The 17,856-nt window shown below is 36.4% G+C and overlaps 1 protein-coding gene across 1 annotated transcript in view; it reads left to right on the top strand.

Moving 5' to 3' along the window:
* The window catches only part of LOC140355543 (platelet-derived growth factor receptor beta-like), a 203,523-nt gene that overhangs the window by 23,618 nt on the left and 162,049 nt on the right, over nucleotides 1-17,856 (top strand). The window lies entirely within an intron of this gene.

Genomic DNA, 17,856 nt, shown 5'->3' on the forward strand with positions numbered 1-17,856 from the left:
CTAAAGGACAGTCTAAAGTAAATTCTAAAGTACATTCTAAAGTACATTCTAAAGTACATTCTAAAGTACAGTCTAAAGTACATTCTAAAGTACACTGTAAAGTACATTCTAAAGTACAGTCTAAAGTACATTCTAAAGTACACTCTAAAGTACATTCTAAAGTACATTCTAAAGTACGTTCTAAAGGACATTCTAAAGTACAGTCTAAAGTACATTTTAAAGTACATTCTAAAGTACATTCTAAAGGACATTTTAAAGTACATTCTAAAGTACACTCTAAAGTACATTCTAAAGTACACTCTAAAGTACATTCTAAAGTACATTCTAAAGTACATTCTAAAGTACGTTGTGAAGTAAATTCTAAAATATATACTAAAGTACATTCCAAAGTACGTTCTAAAGTACATTGTAAAGTACAGTCTAAAGTACATTCTAAAGTACATTCTAAAGTACGTTGTAAAGTACATTCTAAAGTACATTCTAAAGTACACTCTAAAGTATTTTCTAAAGTACATTCTATAGTACAGTCTAAAGTACATTTTAAAGTACATTCTAAAGTACATTCTATAGTATATTCTAAAGTACAGTCTAAAGTACATTCTAAAGTACATTTTAAAGTACATTCTAAAGTACACTCTAAAGTACATTCTAAAGTACATTCTAAAGTACGTTCTAAAGGACATTCTAAAGGACATTCTAAAGTACTTTCTAAAATATATTCTAAAGTACATTTTAAAGTACATTCTAAAGTACATTCTAAAGTACATTCTAAAGTACAGTCTAAAGGACAGTCTAAAGTACATTTTAAAGTACATTCTAAAGTACATTCTAAAGTTCAGTCTAAAGTACATTCTTGAGTACAGTCTAAAGTTCAGTCTAAAGTACATTCTAAAGTACAGTCTAAAGTACACTCTAAAGTACATTCTAAAGGACAGTCTAAAGTACTGTCTAAAGTACATTCTAAAGTACATTCTAAAGTACGTTGTGAAGTACATTCTAAAAGATATACTAAAGTACATTCCAAAGTACGTTCTAAAGTAAATTCTAAAGTACGTTGTAAAGTACATTCTAAAATATATACTAAAGTACACTCTAAAGTACGTTCTAAAGTACATTCTAAAGTACAGTCTAAAGTACATTCTAAAGTACAGTCTAAAGTACATTCTGAAGTACATTCTAAAGTACGTTGTAAAGTACATTCTAAAGTACATTCTTAAAAACACTCTAAAGTATTTTTCAAAGTACATTCTAGAGTACAGTCTAAAGTACATTTTAAAGTACATTCTAAAGTACATTCTAAAGTACATTCTAAAGTAAAGTCTAAAGTACAGTCTAAAGTACAATCTAAAATACATTCTAAAGTACATTCTAAAGTACAGTCTAAAGTACATTCTAAAGTACAGTCTAAAGTACATTCTAAAGTACATTCTAAAGTACATTCTAAAGTAAAGTCTAAAGTACAGTCTAAAGTACAATCTAAAGTACATTTTAAAGTACATTCTAAAGGACATTCTAAATGACATTCTAAAGTACATTCTAAAGTACATTCTAAAGTACAGTCTAAAGTACATTCTAAAGTACACTCTAAAGTACATTCTAAAGTATATTCTAAAGTACATTCTAAAGTACGTTGTGAATTACATTCTAAAATATATACTAAAGTACATTCCAAAGTATGTTCTAAAGTACATTGTAAAGTACGTTGTAAAGTACATTCTAAAGTACATTCTAAAGTACACTAAAGTATTTTCTAAAGTACAATCTAAAGTACATTTTAAAGTACATTCTAAAGTACATTCTAAAGTACATTCTAAAGTACATTCTATAATATATTCTAAAGTACAGTCTAAAGTAGATTCTAAAGTACATTTTAAAGTACATTCTAAAGTACACTCTAAAGTACATTCTAAAGTACATTCTAAAGTACATTCTAAAGGACATTCTAAAGTACATTCTAAAGTACAGTCTAAAGGACAGTCTAAAGTAAATTCTAAAGTACATTCTAAAGTACATTCTAAAGTACATTCTAAAGTACAGTCTAAAGTACATTCTAAAGTACACTGTAAAGTACATTCTAAAGTACAGTCTAAAGTACATTCTAAAGTACATTCTAAAGTACGTTGTGAAGTACATTCTAAAATATATACTAAAGTACATTCCAAAGTACGTTCTAAAGTACATTCTAAAGTACGTTGTAAAGTACATTCTAAAATATATACTAAAGTACACTCTAAAGTACATTCTAAAGTACATTCTAAAGTACGTTGTAAAGTACAATCTAAAGTACATTCTTAAAAACACTCTAAAGTATTTTCCAAAGTACATTCTAGAGTACAGTCTAAAGTACATTTTAAAGTACATTCTAAAGGACATTCTAAATGACATTCTAAAGTACATTCTAAAGTACATTCTAAAGTACACTCTAAAGTACATTCTTAAGTACATTCTAAAGGACATTCTAAATGACATTCTAAAGTACATTCTAAAGTACATTCTAAAGTACACTCTAAAGTACATTCTAAAGTACATTCTAAAGTACATTCTAAAGTACGTTGTGAAGTACATTCTAAAATATATACTAAAGTACATTCCAAAGTACGTTCTAAAGTACAGTCTAAAGTACAGTCTAAAGTACATTCTAAAGTACATTCTAAAGTACGTTGTAAAGTACATTCTAAAGTACATTCTAAAGTACACTCTAAAGTATTTTCTAAAGTATATTCTAGAGTACAGTCTAAAGTACATTTTAAAGTACATTCTAAAGTACATTCTATAGTATATTCTAAAGTACAGTCTAAAGTAGATTCTAAAGTACATTTTAAAGTACATTCTAAAGTACACTCTAAAGTACATTCTAAAGGACATTCTAAAGTACTTTCTAAAATATATTCTAAAGTACATTTTAAAGTACATTCTAAAGTACATTCTATAGGACATTCTAAAGTACATTCTAAAGTATAGTCTAAAGGACATTCTTAAGTACATTTTAAAGTACATTCTAAAGTACAGTCTAAAGTAAATTCTAAAGTACATTCTAAAGTACATTCTAAAGTACATTCTAAAGTACAGTCTAAAGTACATTCTAAAGTACACTCTAAAGTACATTCTAAAGTACATTCTAAAGTACATTCTAAAGTACGTTGTGAAGTACATTCTAAAATATATACTAAAGTACATTCCAAAGTACGTTCTAAAGTACATTCTAAAGTACTTTGTAAAGTACATTCTAAAATATATACTAAAGTACACTCTAAAGTACGTTCTAAAGTTCATTCTAAAGTACAGTCTAAAGTACATTCTAAAATACATTCTAAAGTACGTTGTAAAGTACATTCTAAAGTACAGTCTAAAGTACATTCTAAAGGACAGTCTAAAGTACAGACTTAAGTACATTCTAAAGTATATTGTAAAGTACATTCTAAAGTACATTCTAAAGTACAGTCTAAAGTACATTGTAAAGTACATTCTAAAGTACATTCTAAAGGACGTTCTAAAGGACATTCTAAAGTAGTTTCTAAAATACATTCTAAAGTACATTTTAAAGTACATTGTAAAGGACAGTCTTAAGGACAGTCTTAAGTACATTTTAAAGTACATTCTAAAGTACAGTCTAAAGTAAATTCTAAAGGACATTCTAAAGTACATTCTAAAGTACATTCTAAAGTACAGTCTAAAGTAAATTCTAAAGGACATTCTAAAGTACATTCTAAAGTACATTCTAAAGTACAGTCTAAAGTACACTCTAAAGTACATTCTAAAGTACACTCTAAAGTACATTTTAAAGTACATTCTAAAGGACATTCTAAAGTACATTCTAAAGTACATTCAAAAGTAGTCTAAAGTACATTCTAAAGTACATTTTAAAGTACATTCTAAAGGACATTCTAAAGTACGGTCTAAAGTACATTCTAAAGTACATTCTAGAGTACAGTCTAAAGTACATTTTAAAGTACATTCTAAAGTACAGTCTAAAGTACATTCTAAAGGACATTCTAAAGTATATTCTAAAGTAAAGTCTAAAGTACATTCTAAAGTTCATTCTAAAGTACATTTTAAAGTACATTCTAAAGTACATTCTAAAGTACATTCTAAAGTACAGTCTAAAGTACATTCTAAAGTACAGTCTAAAGTACATTCTAAAGTACATTCTAAAGTACACTCTAAAGTATTTTCTAAAGTACATTCTAGAGTACAGTCAGAAGTACATTTTAAAGTACATTCTAAAGTACATTCTAAAGTACACTCTAAAGTACCTTCTAAAGTACATTCTAAAGTACGTTCTAAAGGACATTCTAAAGGACATTCTAAAGTACTTTCTAAAATACATTCTAAAGTACATTTTAAAGTACATTCTAAAGTACATTCTAAAGGACATTCTAAAGTACATTCTAAAGTAAAGACTAAAGGACAGTCTAAAGTACAGTTTAAAGTACATTCTAAAGTACATTCTAAAGTATATTGTAAAGTACATTCTAAAGTACATTCTAAAGTACAGTCTAAAGTACATTGTAAAGTACGTTCTAAAGGACATTCTAAAGGACATTCTAAAGTACATTCTAAAGTACATTTTAAAGTACATTGTAAAGGACAGTCTTAAGTACATTTTAAAGTACATTCAAAAGTACAGTCTAAAGTAAATTCTAAAGGACATTCTAAAGTACATTCTAAAGTACATTCTAAAGTACAGTCTAAAGTACAGTTTAAAGTACATTCTAGAGTACAGTCTAAAGTACACTCTAAAGTACATTCTAAAGTACATTCTAAAGTACATTCTAAAGTACATTCAAAAGTAGTCTAAAGTACATTCTAAAGTACATTCTAAAGTACATTTTAAAGTACATTCTAAAGGACATTCTAAAGTACGGTCTTAAGTACATTCTAAAGTACATTCTAAAGTACATTCTAAAGTACATTCTAAAGTACATTCAAAAGTAGTCTAAAGTACATTCTAAAGTACATTCTAAAGTACATTCTAAAGTACATTTTAAAGTACATTCTAAAGTACAGTCTAAAGTACAGTCTAAAGTACATTCTAAAGGACATTCTAAAGTACATTCTAAAGTACATTCTAAAGTACATTCTAAAGTTCATTCTAAAGTACATTTTAAAGTACATTTTAAAGTACATTCTAAAGTACATTGTAAAGTACAGTCTAAAGTACATTCTAAAGTACATTCTAAAGAACATTGTGAAGTACACTCTAAAGTACATTCTAAAGTACACTCTAAAGTACATTGTAAAGTACACTCTAAAGTACATTCTAAAGTACATTGTAAAGTACACTCTAAAGTACATTCTAAAGTACACTCTAAAGTACATTCTAAAGAACATTGTGAAGTACACTCTAAAGTACATTCTAAAGTACACTCTAAAGTACATTGTAAAGTACACTCTAAAGTACATTCTAAAGTACATTGTAAAGTACACTCTAAAGTACATTCTAAAGTACATTCTAAAGTACATTCTAAAGTACATTGTAAAGTACATTCTAAAGTACATTCTAAAGTACATTCTAAAGTACATTGTAAAGTACATTCTAAAGTACACTCTAAAGTACATTCTAAAGTACATTCTAAAGTACATTCTAAAGTACATTGTAAAGTACATTGTAAAGTACATTCTAAAGTACATTCTAAAGTACACTCTAAAGTACATTCTAAAGTACACTCTAAAGTACATTCTAAAGTACATTGTAAAGTACATTGTAAAGTACATTCTAAAGTACATTGTAAAGTACATTCTAAAGTACATTCTAAAGTACACTCTAAAGTACATTCTAAAGTACATTCTAAAGTACATTCTAAAGTACATTCTAAAGTACATTCTAAAGTACATTGTAAAGTACATTCTAAAGTACATTGTAAAGTATCCATGTCTTGTGTCCATGGCAGGAGTTCATAGTAGTATAGTTCAGGGGTAAATGCTGTATTAGAGCGTGGTGAACTTCACTCACATATGTGTGATTGACAGGACAGTCCCAGGTCATGTGACAGTGGTTCACCTCCTGGTGGCGCTGTTTCTACAACAGTTAAATTTGTGAAGAATGAGACCTTTGACCTTTGACCTGGAGTTAGGAAGAAAGTTGTCGTTTCTGACCAAATAAGGGCATGAATGTGGGAGGGGCTCTTCTGGCTCCTCCCACTCTTCATCTGTCAAAACAACATGAGATTCTCTTTCATTTGTTTTTCATATATTTGATACATTAATAATGACATATTTGAGGTATTATTCCTCTTGAAGAAGTGGAGAAAAGATAAGTATAATTTTCCTCTAAGATTGTTACTAAATATTGAAGAGATTCTGTTTGCCATTTAAATGTGTGAGTCCTTCTAAAGGACAGAGGGGGCGCCAGAGAGATTCAGAGACATTCACTTTGTCCAGATATCATGGAGAACAGGCATCAGGTGTAAATGCTTTGGTCAGATCTAACATCGTCTGCAGCCGGTGGTTTTATGTTCTGTCTCGTCAACTGAGACACAACCAAATGTTTCTGAACAACAGGGGGGACCAAGCACAGCCCTGTCTCACTCCTCTGTCCAGAGTCAGTGGATCTGTCATGTGACTTTGGACCATCGTAAAGACTAAATATGTTTTATTATTAAATCATAGATTTTTATAAATAAGTCCAGACTTATTCTTCCATCTTTGCTTAGTTGTGTTTGTGTGTGTCTCATTGTGTGTAAAGATGGTCTTATGTCCTCTTGTGTGTCTCATTGTGTGTAAAGATGGTCTTATGTCCTCTTGTGTGTGTCTCATTGTGTGTAAAGATAGTCTTATGTCCTCTTGTGTGTGTCTCATTGTGTGTAAAGATGGTCTTATGTCGTCTTGTGTGTGTCTCATTGTGTGTAAAGATGGTCTTATGTCCTCTTGTGTGTGTCTCATTGTGTGTAAAGATAGTCTTATGTCCTCTTGTGTGTGTCTCATTGTGTGTAAAGATGGTCTTATGTCGTCTTGTGTGTGTCTCATTGTGTGTAAAGATAGTCTTATGTCCTCTTGTGTGTGTCTCATTGTGTGTAAAGATGGTCTTATGTCGTCTTGTGTGTGTCTCATTGTGTGTAAAGATAGTCTTATGTCCTCTTGTGTGTGTCTCATTGTGTGTAAAGATGGTCTTATGTCGTCTTGTGTGTGTCTCATTGTGTGTAAAGATGGTCTTATGTCGTCTTGTGTGTGTCTCATTGTGTGTAAAGATGGTCTTATGTCGTCTTGTGTGTGTCTCATTGTGTGTAAAGATGGTCTTATGTCCTCTTGTGTGTGTCTCATTGTGTGTAAAGATGGTCTTATGTCGTCTTGTGTGTGTCTCATTGTGTGTAAGATGGTCTTATGTCGTCTTGTGTGTGTCTCATTGTGTGTTAAGATGGTCTTATGTCGTCTTGTGTGTGTCTCATTGTGTGTAAAGATAGTCTTATGTCCTCTTGTGTGTGTCTCATTGTGTGTAAAGATGGTCTTATGTCGTCTTGTGTGTGTCTCATTGTGTGTAAAGATAGTCTTATGTCCTCTTGTGTGTGTCTCATTGTGTGTAAAGATGGTCTTATGTCCTCTTGTGTGTCTCATTGTGTGTAAAGATGGTCTTATGTCCTCTTGTGTGTGTCTCATTGTGTGTAAAGATGGTCTTATGTCGTCTTGTGTGTGTCTCATTGTGTGTAAAGATGGTCTTATGTCGTCTTGTGTGTGTCTCATTGTGTGTAAAGATAGTCTTATGTCCTCTTGTGTGTGTCTCATTGTGTGTAAAGATGGTCTTATGTCGTCTTGTGTGTGTCTCATTGTGTGTAAAGATAGTCTTATGTCCTCTTGTGTGTGTCTCATTGTGTGTAAAGATGGTCTTATGTCCTCTTGTGTGTCTCATTGTGTGTAAAGATGGTCTTATGTCCTCTTGTGTGTGTCATTGTGTGTAAAGATGGTCTTATGTCCTCTTGTGTCTTTGTGGATTCAGTTTGTTCCGTTCTTTTGGACATAAATGAGGTGAATAAACGATAGTCTCTATGAGGCAGAGTCCAGTCGCTCCTTCAGGGACATGATGTCTTTAGAGCTTTATACGCTCTGAGGTGTGTCTTTAGAGCTTTATACACTCTGAGATGTGTCTTTAGAGCTTTATACACTCTGAGATGTGTCTTTAGAGCTTTATACACTCTGAGATGTGTCTTTAGAGCTTTATAACACTCTGAGATGTGTCTTTAGAGCTTTATACACTCTGAGGTGTGTCTTTAGAGCTTTATACACTCTGAGGTGTGTCTTTAGAGCTTTATACACTCTGAGGTGTGTCTTTAGAGCTTTATAACACTCTGATGTGTCTTTAGAGCTTTATACACTCTGAGGTGTGTCTTTAGAGCTTTATACACTCTGAGATGTGTCTTTAGAGCTTTATACCACTCTGAGGTGTGTCTTTAGAGCTTTATACACTCTGAGATGTGTCTTTAGAGCTTTATAACACTCTGATGTGTCTTTAGAGCTTTATACCACTCTGAGATGTGTCTTTAGAGCTTTATATCACTCTGAGGTGTGTCTTTAGAGCTTTATACACTCTGAGGTGTGTCTTTAGAGCTTTATAACACTCTGAGGTGTGTCTTTAGAGCTTTATACACTCTGAGGTGTGTCTTTAGAGCTTTATACACTCTAAGGTGTGTCTTTAGAGCTTTATACACTCTGAGGTGTGTCTTTAGAGCTTTATACACTCTAAGGTGTGTCTTTAGAGCTTTATACACTCTGAGGTGTGTCTTTAGAGCTTTATACACTCTGAGGTGTGTCTTTAGAGCTTTATACACTCTGAGGTGTGTCTTTAGAGCTTTATGCACTCTGAGATGTGTCTTTAGAGCTTTATAACACTCTGAGGTGTGTCTTTAGAGCTTTATACACTCTGAGGTGTGTCTTTAGAGCTTTATACACTCTGAGGTGTGTCTTTAGAGCTTTATACACTCTGAGGTGTGTCTTTAGAGCTTTATACACTCTGAGATGTGTCTTTAGAGCTTTATACACTCTGAGGTGTGTCTTTAGAGCTTTATATCACTCTGAGATGTGTCTTTAGAGCTTTATACCGCTCTGAGGTGTGTCTTTAGAGCTTTATACCGCTCTGAGGTGTGTCTTTAGAGCTTTATACCACTCTGAGATGTGTCTTTAGAGCTTTATACACTCTGAGATGTGTCTTTAGAGCTTTATACACTCTGAGATGTGTCTTTAGAGCTTTATAACACTCTGAGATGTGTCTTTAGAGCTTTATACACTCTGAGGTGTGTCTTTAGAGCTTTATACACTCTGAGGTGTGTCTTTAGAGCTTTATACACTCTGAGGTGTGTCTTTAGAGCTTTATAACACTCTGATGTGTCTTTAGAGCTTTATACACTCTGAGGTGTGTCTTTAGAGCTTTATACCACTCTGAGGTGTGTCTTTAGAGCTTTATACCGCTCTGAGGTGTGTCTTTAGAGCTTTATACACTCTGAGGTGTGTCTTTAGAGCTTTATATCACTCTGAGGTGTGTCTTTAGAGCTTTATACACTCTGAGGTGTGTCTTTAGAGCTTTATAACACTCTGAGGTGTGTCTTTAGAGCTTTATACACTCTGAGGTGTGTCTTTAGAGCTTTATACACTCTAAGGTGTGTCTTTAGAGCTTTATACACTCTGAGGTGTGTCTTTAGAGCTTTATACACTCTAAGGTGTGTCTTTAGAGCTTTATACACTCTGAGGTGTGTCTTTAGAGCTTTATACACTCTGAGGTGTGTCTTTAGAGCTTTATACACTCTGAGGTGTGTCTTTAGAGCTTTATGCACTCTGAGATGTGTCTTTAGAGCTTTATAACACTCTGAGATGTGTCTTTAGAGCTTTATAACACTCTGAGGTGTGTCTTTAGAGCTTTATACACTCTGAGGTGTGTCTTTAGAGCTTTATACACTCTGAGGTGTGTCTTTAGAGCTTTATACACTCTGAGATGTGTCTTTAGAGCTTTATATCACTCTGAGGTGTGTCTTTAGAGCTTTATACACTCTGAGGTGTGTCTTTAGAGCTTTATATCACTCTGAGATGTGTCTTTAGAGCTTTATACACTCTGAGGTGTGTCTTTAGAGCTTTATACCACTCTGAGGTGTGTCTTTAGAGCTTTATACCGCTCTGAGGTGTGTCTTTAGAGCTTTATACACTCTGAGGTGTGTCTTTAGAGCTTTATACACTCTGAGGTGTGTCTTTAGAGCTTTATACCACTCTGAGGTGTGTCTTTAGAGCTTTATAACACTCTGATGTGTCTTTAGAGCTTTATACACTCTGAGGTGTGTCTTTAGAGCTTTATACACTCTGAGGTGTGTCTTTAGAGCTTTATAACACTCTGATGTGTCTTTAGAGCTTTATACACTCTGAGATGTGTCTTTAGAGCTTTATACACTCTGAGGTGTGTCTTTAGAGCTTTATACACTCTGAGGTGTGTCTTTAGAGCTTTATAACACTCTGATGTGTCTTTAGAGCTTTATACACTCTGAGGTGTGTCTTTAGAGCTTTATACACTCTGAGGTGTGTCTTTAGAGCTTTATACCGCTCTGAGGTGTGTCTTTAGAGCTTTATACACTCTGAGGTGTGTCTTTAGAGCTTTATACACTCTGAGATGTGTCTTTAGAGCTTTATAACACTCTGATGTGTCTTTAGAGCTTTATACCACTCTGAGATGTGTCTTTAGAGCTTTATATCACTCTGAGGTGTGTCTTTAGAGCTTTATACACTCTGAGGTGTGTCTTTAGAGCTTTATAACACTCTGAGGTGTGTCTTTAGAGCTTTATACACTCTGAGGTGTGTCTTTAGAGCTTTATACACTCTAAGGTGTGTCTTTAGAGCTTTATACACTCTGAGGTGTGTCTTTAGAGCTTTATACACTCTAAGGTGTGTCTTTAGAGCTTTATACACTCTGAGGTGTGTCTTTAGAGCTTTATACACTCTGAGGTGTGTCTTTAGAGCTTTATACACTCTGAGGTGTGTCTTTAGAGCTTTATGCACTCTGAGATGTGTCTTTAGAGCTTTATAACACTCTGAGATGTGTCTTTAGAGCTTTATAACACTCTGAGGTGTGTCTTTAGAGCTTTATACACTCTGAGGTGTGTCCTTAGAGCTTTATACACTCTGAGGTGTGTCTTTAGAGCTTTATACACTCTGAGGTGTGTCTTTAGAGCTTTATACACTCTGAGGTGTGTCTTTAGAGCTTTATATCACTCTGAGATGTGTCTTTAGAGCTTTATATCACTCTGAGGTGTGTCTTTAGAGCTTTATACCACTCTGAGGTGTGTCTTTAGAGCTTTATATCACTCTGAGATGTGTCTTTAGAGCTTTATACCGCTCTGAGGTGTGTCTTTAGAGCTTTATACCACTCTGAGATGTGTCTTTAGAGCTTTATACACTCTGAGATGTGTCTTTAGAGCTTTATAACACTCTGAGATGTGTCTTTAGAGCTTTATACACTCTGAGGTGTGTCTTTAGAGCTTTATACACTCTGAGATGTGTCTTTAGAGCTTTATACCACTCTGATGTGTGTCTTTAGAGCTTTATACCGCTCTGAGGTGTGTCTTTAGAGCTTTATACACTCTGAGGTGTGTCTTTAGAGCTTTATACACTCTGAGGTGTGTCTTTAGAGCTTTATAACACTCTGATGTGTCTTTAGAGCTTTATACACTCTGAGATGTGTCTTTAGAGCTTTATATCACTCTGAGGTGTGTCTTTAGAGCTTTATATCACTCTGAGGTGTGTCTTTAGAGCTTTATACACTCTGAGGTGTGTCTTTAGAGCTTTATATCACTCTGATGTGTCTTTAGAGCTTTATACACTCTGAGGTGTGTCTTTAGAGCTTTATATCACTCTGAGGTGTGTCTTTAGAGCTTTATACACTCTGAGGTGTGTCTTTAGAGCTTTATAACACTCTGAGGTGTGTCTTTAGAGCTTTATAACACTCTGAGGTGTGTCTTTAGAGCTTTATACACTCTGAGGTGTGTCTTTAGAGCTTTATACACTCTGAGGTGTGTCTTTAGAGCTTTATACCGCTCTGAGGTGTGTCTTTAGAGCTTTATACACTCTGAGATGTGTCTTTAGAGCTTTATACACTCTGAGATGTGTCTTTAGAGCTTTATACACTCTGAGATGTGTCTTTAGAGCTTTATACACTCTGAGGTGTGTCTTTAGAGCTTTATACACTCTGAGATGTGTCTTTAGAGCTTTATAACACTCTGATGTGTCTTTAGAGCTTTATACACTCTGAGGTGTGTCTTTAGAGCTTTATACACTCTGAGGTGTGTCTTTAGAGCTTTATACCACTCTGAGGTGTGTCTTTAGAGCTTTATACACTCTGAGGTGTGTCTTTAGAGCTTTATACACTCTGAGATGTGTCTTTAGAGCTTTATATCACTCTGAGGTGTGTCTTTAGAGCTTTATACACTCTGAGGTGTGGCTTTAGAGCTTTATAACACTCTGAGGTGTGTCTTTAGAGCTTTATACCACTCTGAGATGTGTCTTTAGAGCTTTATATCACTCTGAGGTGTGTCTTTAGAGCTTTATACACTCTGAGGTGTGTCTTTAGAGCTTTATAACACTCTGAGGTGTGTCTTTAGAGCTTTATACACTCTGAGGTGTGTCTTTAGAGCTTTATACACTCTAAGGTGTGTCTTTAGAGCTTTATACACTCTGAGGTGTGTCTTTAGAGCTTTATACACTCTAAGGTGTGTCTTTAGAGCTTTATACACTCTGAGGTGTGTCTTTAGAGCTTTATACACTCTGAGGTGTGTCTTTAGAGCTTTATACCGCTCTGAGGTGTGTCTTTAGAGCTTTATACCGCTCTGAGGTGTGTCTTTAGAGCTTTATACACTCTGAGGTGTGTCTTTAGAGCTTTATACACTCTGAGATGTGTCTTTAGAGCTTTATAACACTCTGAGATGTGTCTTTAGAGCTTTATACACTCTGAGGTGTGTCTTTAGAGCTTTATACACTCTGAGGTGTGTCTTTAGAGCTTTATACACTCTGAGATGTGTCTTTAGAGCTTTATAACACTCTGAGGTGTGTCTTTAGAGCTTTATACACTCTGAGATGTGTCTTTAGAGCTTTATAACACTCTGAGATGTGTCTTTAGAGCTTTATAACACTCTGAGGTGTGTCTTTAGAGCTTTATATCACTCTGAGGTGTGTCTTTAGAGCTTTATACACTCTGAGATGTGTCTTTAGAGCTTTATAACACTCTGAGATGTGTCTTTAGAGCTTTATAACACTCTGAGGTGTGTCTTTAGAGCTTTATACACTCTGAGGTGTGTCCTTAGAGCTTTATACACTCTGAGGTGTGTCTTTAGAGCTTTATACACTCTGAGATGTGTCTTTAGAGCTTTATACACTCTGAGGTGTGTCTTTAGAGCTTTATATCACTCTGAGATGTGTCTTTAGAGCTTTATACACTCTGAGGTGTGTCTTTAGAGCTTTATATCACTCTGAGATGTGTCTTTAGAGCTTTATACCGCTCTGAGGTGTGTCTTTAGAGCTTTATACACTCTGAGGTGTGTCTTTAGAGCTTTATACACTCTGAGATGTGTCTTTAGAGCTTTATACACTCTGAGATGTGTCTTTAGAGCTTTATACACTCTGAGGTGTGTCTTTAGAGCTTTATACACTCTGAGATGTGTCTTTAGAGCTTTATAACACTCTGATGTGTCTTTAGAGCTTTATACACTCTGAGGTGTGTCTTTAGAGCTTTATACCACTCTGAGGTGTGTCTTTAAAGCTTTATAACACTCTGAGGTGTGTCTTTAGAGCTTTATATCACTCTGAGGTGTGTCTTTAGAGCTTTATACACTCTGAGGTGTGTTTTTAGAGCTTTATAACACTCTGAGGTGTGTCTTTAGAGCTTTATACACTCTGAGGTGTGTCTTTAGAGCTTTATACACTCTGAGGTGTGTCTTTAGAGCTTTATACACTCTAAAGTGTGTCTTTAAAGCTTTATATCACTCTGAGGTGTGTCTTTAGAGCTTTATACACTCTGAGGTGTGTCTTTAGAGCTTTATACACTCTAAGGTGTGTCTTTAGAGCTTTATATCACTCTGAGGTGTGTCTTTAGAGCTTTATACCGCTCTGAGGTGTGTCTTTAGAGCTTTATACACTCTGAGGTGTGTCTTTAGAGCTTTATACACTCTGAGGTGTGTCTTTAGAGCTTTATACACTCTAAGGTGTGTCTTTAGAGCTTTATACCGCTCTGAGGTGTGTCTTTAGAGCTTTATACACTCTGAGGTGTGTCTTTAGAGCTTTATACACTCTAAGGTGTGTCTTTAGAGCTTTATACACTCTGAGGTGTGTCTTTAGAGCTTTATACACTCTGAGGTGTGTCTTTAGAGCTCTATACACTCTGAGGTGTGTCTGTAGAGCTTTATACGCTCTGAGGTGTGTCTTTAGAGCTTTACAAACTCTGAGGTGTGTCTTTAGAGCTTTATACACTCTGAGGTGTGTCTTTAGAGCTTTATAACACTCTGAGATGTGTCTTTAGAGCTTTATAACACTCTGAGGTGTGTCTTTAGAGCTTTATACACTCTGAGGTGTGTCTTTAGAGCTTTATACACTCTGAGGTGTGTCTTTAGAGCTTTATACACTCTGAGGTGTGTCTTTAGAGCTTTATAACACTCTGAGGTGTGTCTTTAGAGCTTTATACACTCTGAGGTGTGTCTTTAGAGCTTTATACACTCTGAGGTGTGTCTTTAGAGCTTTATACACTCTAAGGTGTGTCTTTAGAGCTTTATACACTCTAAGGTGTGTCTTTAGAGCTTTATAACACTCTGAGGTGTGTCTTTAGAGCTTTATATCACTCTGAGGTGTGTCTTTAGAGCTTTATACACTCTGAGGTGTGTCTTTAGAGCTTTATACACTCTGAGGTGTGTCTTTAGAGCTTTATACACTCTGAGGTGTGTCTTTAGAGCTTTATACACTCTGAGGTGTGTCTTTAGAGCTTTATACACTCTGAGGTGTGTCTTTAGAGCTTTATACACTCTGAGGTGTGTCTTTAGAGCTTTATAACACTCTGAGGTGTGTCTTTAGAGCTTTATACACTCTGAGGTGTGTCTTTAGAGCTTTATACACTCTGAGGTGTGTCTTTAGAGCTTTATGCCTCTCTGAGGTGTGTCTTTAGAGCTTTATAACACTCTGAGGTGTGTCTTTAGAGCTTTATACACTCTGAGGTGTGTCTTTAGAGCTTTATACACTCTGAAGTGTGTCTTTAGAGCTTTATACACTCTGAGGTGTGTCTTTAGAGCTTTATACACTCTAAGGTGTGTCTTTAGAGCTTTATAACACTCTGATGTGTCTTTAGAGCTTTATACACTCTGAGGTGTGTCTTTAGAGCTTTATACACTCTGAGGTGTGTCTTTAGAGCTTATAACACTCTGAGGTGTGTCTTTAGAGCTTTATACACTCTGAGGTGTGTCTTTAGAGCTTTATACACTCTGAGGTGTGTCTTTAGAGCTTATAACACTCTGAGGTGTGTCTTTAGAGCTTTATACAGTCTGAGGTGTGTCTTTAGAGCTTATAACACTCTGAGGTGTGTCTTTAGAGCTTTATACACTCTGAGGTGTGTCTTTAGAGCTTTATACACTCTGAGGTGTGTCTTTAGAGCTTTATACACTCTGAGGTGTGTCTTTAGAGCTTATAACACTCTGAGGTGTGTCTTTAGAGCTTTATACACTCTGAGGTGTGTCTTTAGAGCTTTATACACTCTGAGGTGTGTCTTTAGAGCTTTATACACTCTGAGGTGTGTCTTTAGAGCTTATAACACTCTGAGGTGTGTCTTTAGAGCTTTATACACTCTGAGGTGTGTCTTTAGAGCTTTATACACTGATGTCTCCTTTAACTTTTACAACCTTCATGACGCGCTCCTTCTCACAGTGGGTCAGGTGGGTCATACAAGGAAGGGGCTAAGGGGTGGGGCAGGGCCATGGGACTAAAATATAAAACGATCTAAGATGCAATTTATTTATTTTTTCAGGATTAGAGTTGCCATGGCGACAGCCTGCACAGGAAGTTTGCTGATCCACTTCCTGTTGGGTGAGTGTGAGGAAACACCAGGAAACACCACATTTTCACTGCGTATGAACTGACCTAACAGCAGCATGTAGAGAACAGAAGGGGTCCCAGGACTGACCCTTGGGGGTCACACAGGTCATGGTCAAGTGGTCTGAGACACAAAGTACTTCCTGTCTTCCAGATAGGACCTTAACCAGTTTAGGGCGGGGCCAGTGATGTCCTCCCTGTCCTCTAGTCTCTGTAAGAGGGTCCCACCCTGTCCTCTAGTCTCTGTAAGAGGGCCCCACCCTGTCCTCTAGTCTCTGTAAGAGGGTCCCACACTGTCCTCTAGTCTCTGTAAGAGGGTCCCACCCTGTCCTCTAGTCTCTGTAAGAGGGTCCCACCCTGTCCTCTAGTCTCTGTAAGAGGGTCCCACCCTGTCCTCTAGTCTCTGTAAGAGGGTCCCACCCTGTCCTCTAGTCTCTGTAAGAGGGTCCCACCCCGTCCTCTAGTCTCTGTAAGAGGGCCCCACCCTGTCCTCTAGTCTCTGTAAGAGGGTCCCACCCTGTCCTCTAGTCTCTGTAAGAGGGTCCCACCCTGTCCTCTAGTCTCTGTAAGAGGGTCCCACCCTGTCCTCTAGTCTCTGTAAGAGGGTCCCACCCTGTCCTCTAGTCTCTGTAAGAAGGTCCCACCCTGTCCTCTAGTCTCTGTAAGAGGGTCCCACCCTGTCCTCTAGTCTCTGTAAGAAGGTCCCACCCTGTCCTCTAGTCTCTGTAAGAGGGTCCCACCCTGTCCTCTAGTCTCTGTAAGAGGGTCCCACCCTGTCCTCTAGTCTCTGTAAGAGGGCCCCACCCTGTCCTCTAGTCTCTGTAAGAGGGCCCCACCCTGTCCTCTAGTCTCTGTAAGAGAGTCCCATGATGGACAGTGTCAAAAGCAACATCAGATCCAACAGAATTAAGACTGAGGCTTTGCCCGTGTCAGTGTTCAGGAGGATGTAATTTGTCACCGTGACAACAGCAGTCTCAGTCACCATGACAACAGCAGTCTGTCAACATGACAACAGCAGTTACAGTCACCATGACAACAGCAGTCTCAGTCACCATGACAACAGCAGTCTCAGTCACCATGACAGCAGCAGTCTCAGTCACCATGACAACAATAGTCTGTCAACATGATAACAGCAGTCACAGTCACCATGACAACAGCAGTCACAGTCACCATGACAACAGCAGTCTCAGTCACCATGACAACAATAGTCTGTCAACATGATAACAGCAGTCACAGTCACCATGACAACAGCAGTCACAGTCACCATGACAACAGCGGTCTCAGTCACCATGACAACAGCAGTCTCAGTCACCATGACAACAGCAGTCACAGTCACCATGACAACAGCAGTCTCAGTCACCATGACAACAGCAGTCTCAGTCACCATGACAACAGCAGTCTCAGTCGCCATGACAACAGCAGTCTCAGTCACCATGACAACAGCGGTCTCAGTCACCATGACAACAGCAGGTGTGTCTTTAGAGCTTTATACACTCTGAGGTGTGTCTTTAGAGCTTTATGCCTCTCTGAGGTGTGTCTTTAGAGCTTTATAACACTCTGAGGTGTGTCTTTAGAGCTTTATACACTCTGAGGTGTGTCTTTAGAGCTTTATACACTCTGAAGTGTGTCTTTAGAGCTTTATACACTCTGAGGTGTGTCTTTAGAGCTTTATACACTCTAAGGTGTGTCTTTAGAGCTTTATAACACTCTGATGTGTCTTTAGAGCTTTATACACTCTGAGGTGTGTCTTTAGAGCTTTATACACTCTGAGGTGTGTCTTTAGAGCTTATAACACTCTGAGGTGTGTCTTTAGAGCTTTATACACTCTGA

The sequence above is a fragment of the Eucyclogobius newberryi genome, unplaced genomic scaffold (genome assembly GCF_026437365.1).
Source record: "Eucyclogobius newberryi isolate DKJ021-1_F unplaced genomic scaffold, fEucNew1.0.hap1 SCAF_110, whole genome shotgun sequence".
In the NCBI taxonomy this organism is placed as follows: domain Eukaryota; kingdom Metazoa; phylum Chordata; class Actinopteri; order Gobiiformes; family Gobiidae; genus Eucyclogobius; species Eucyclogobius newberryi.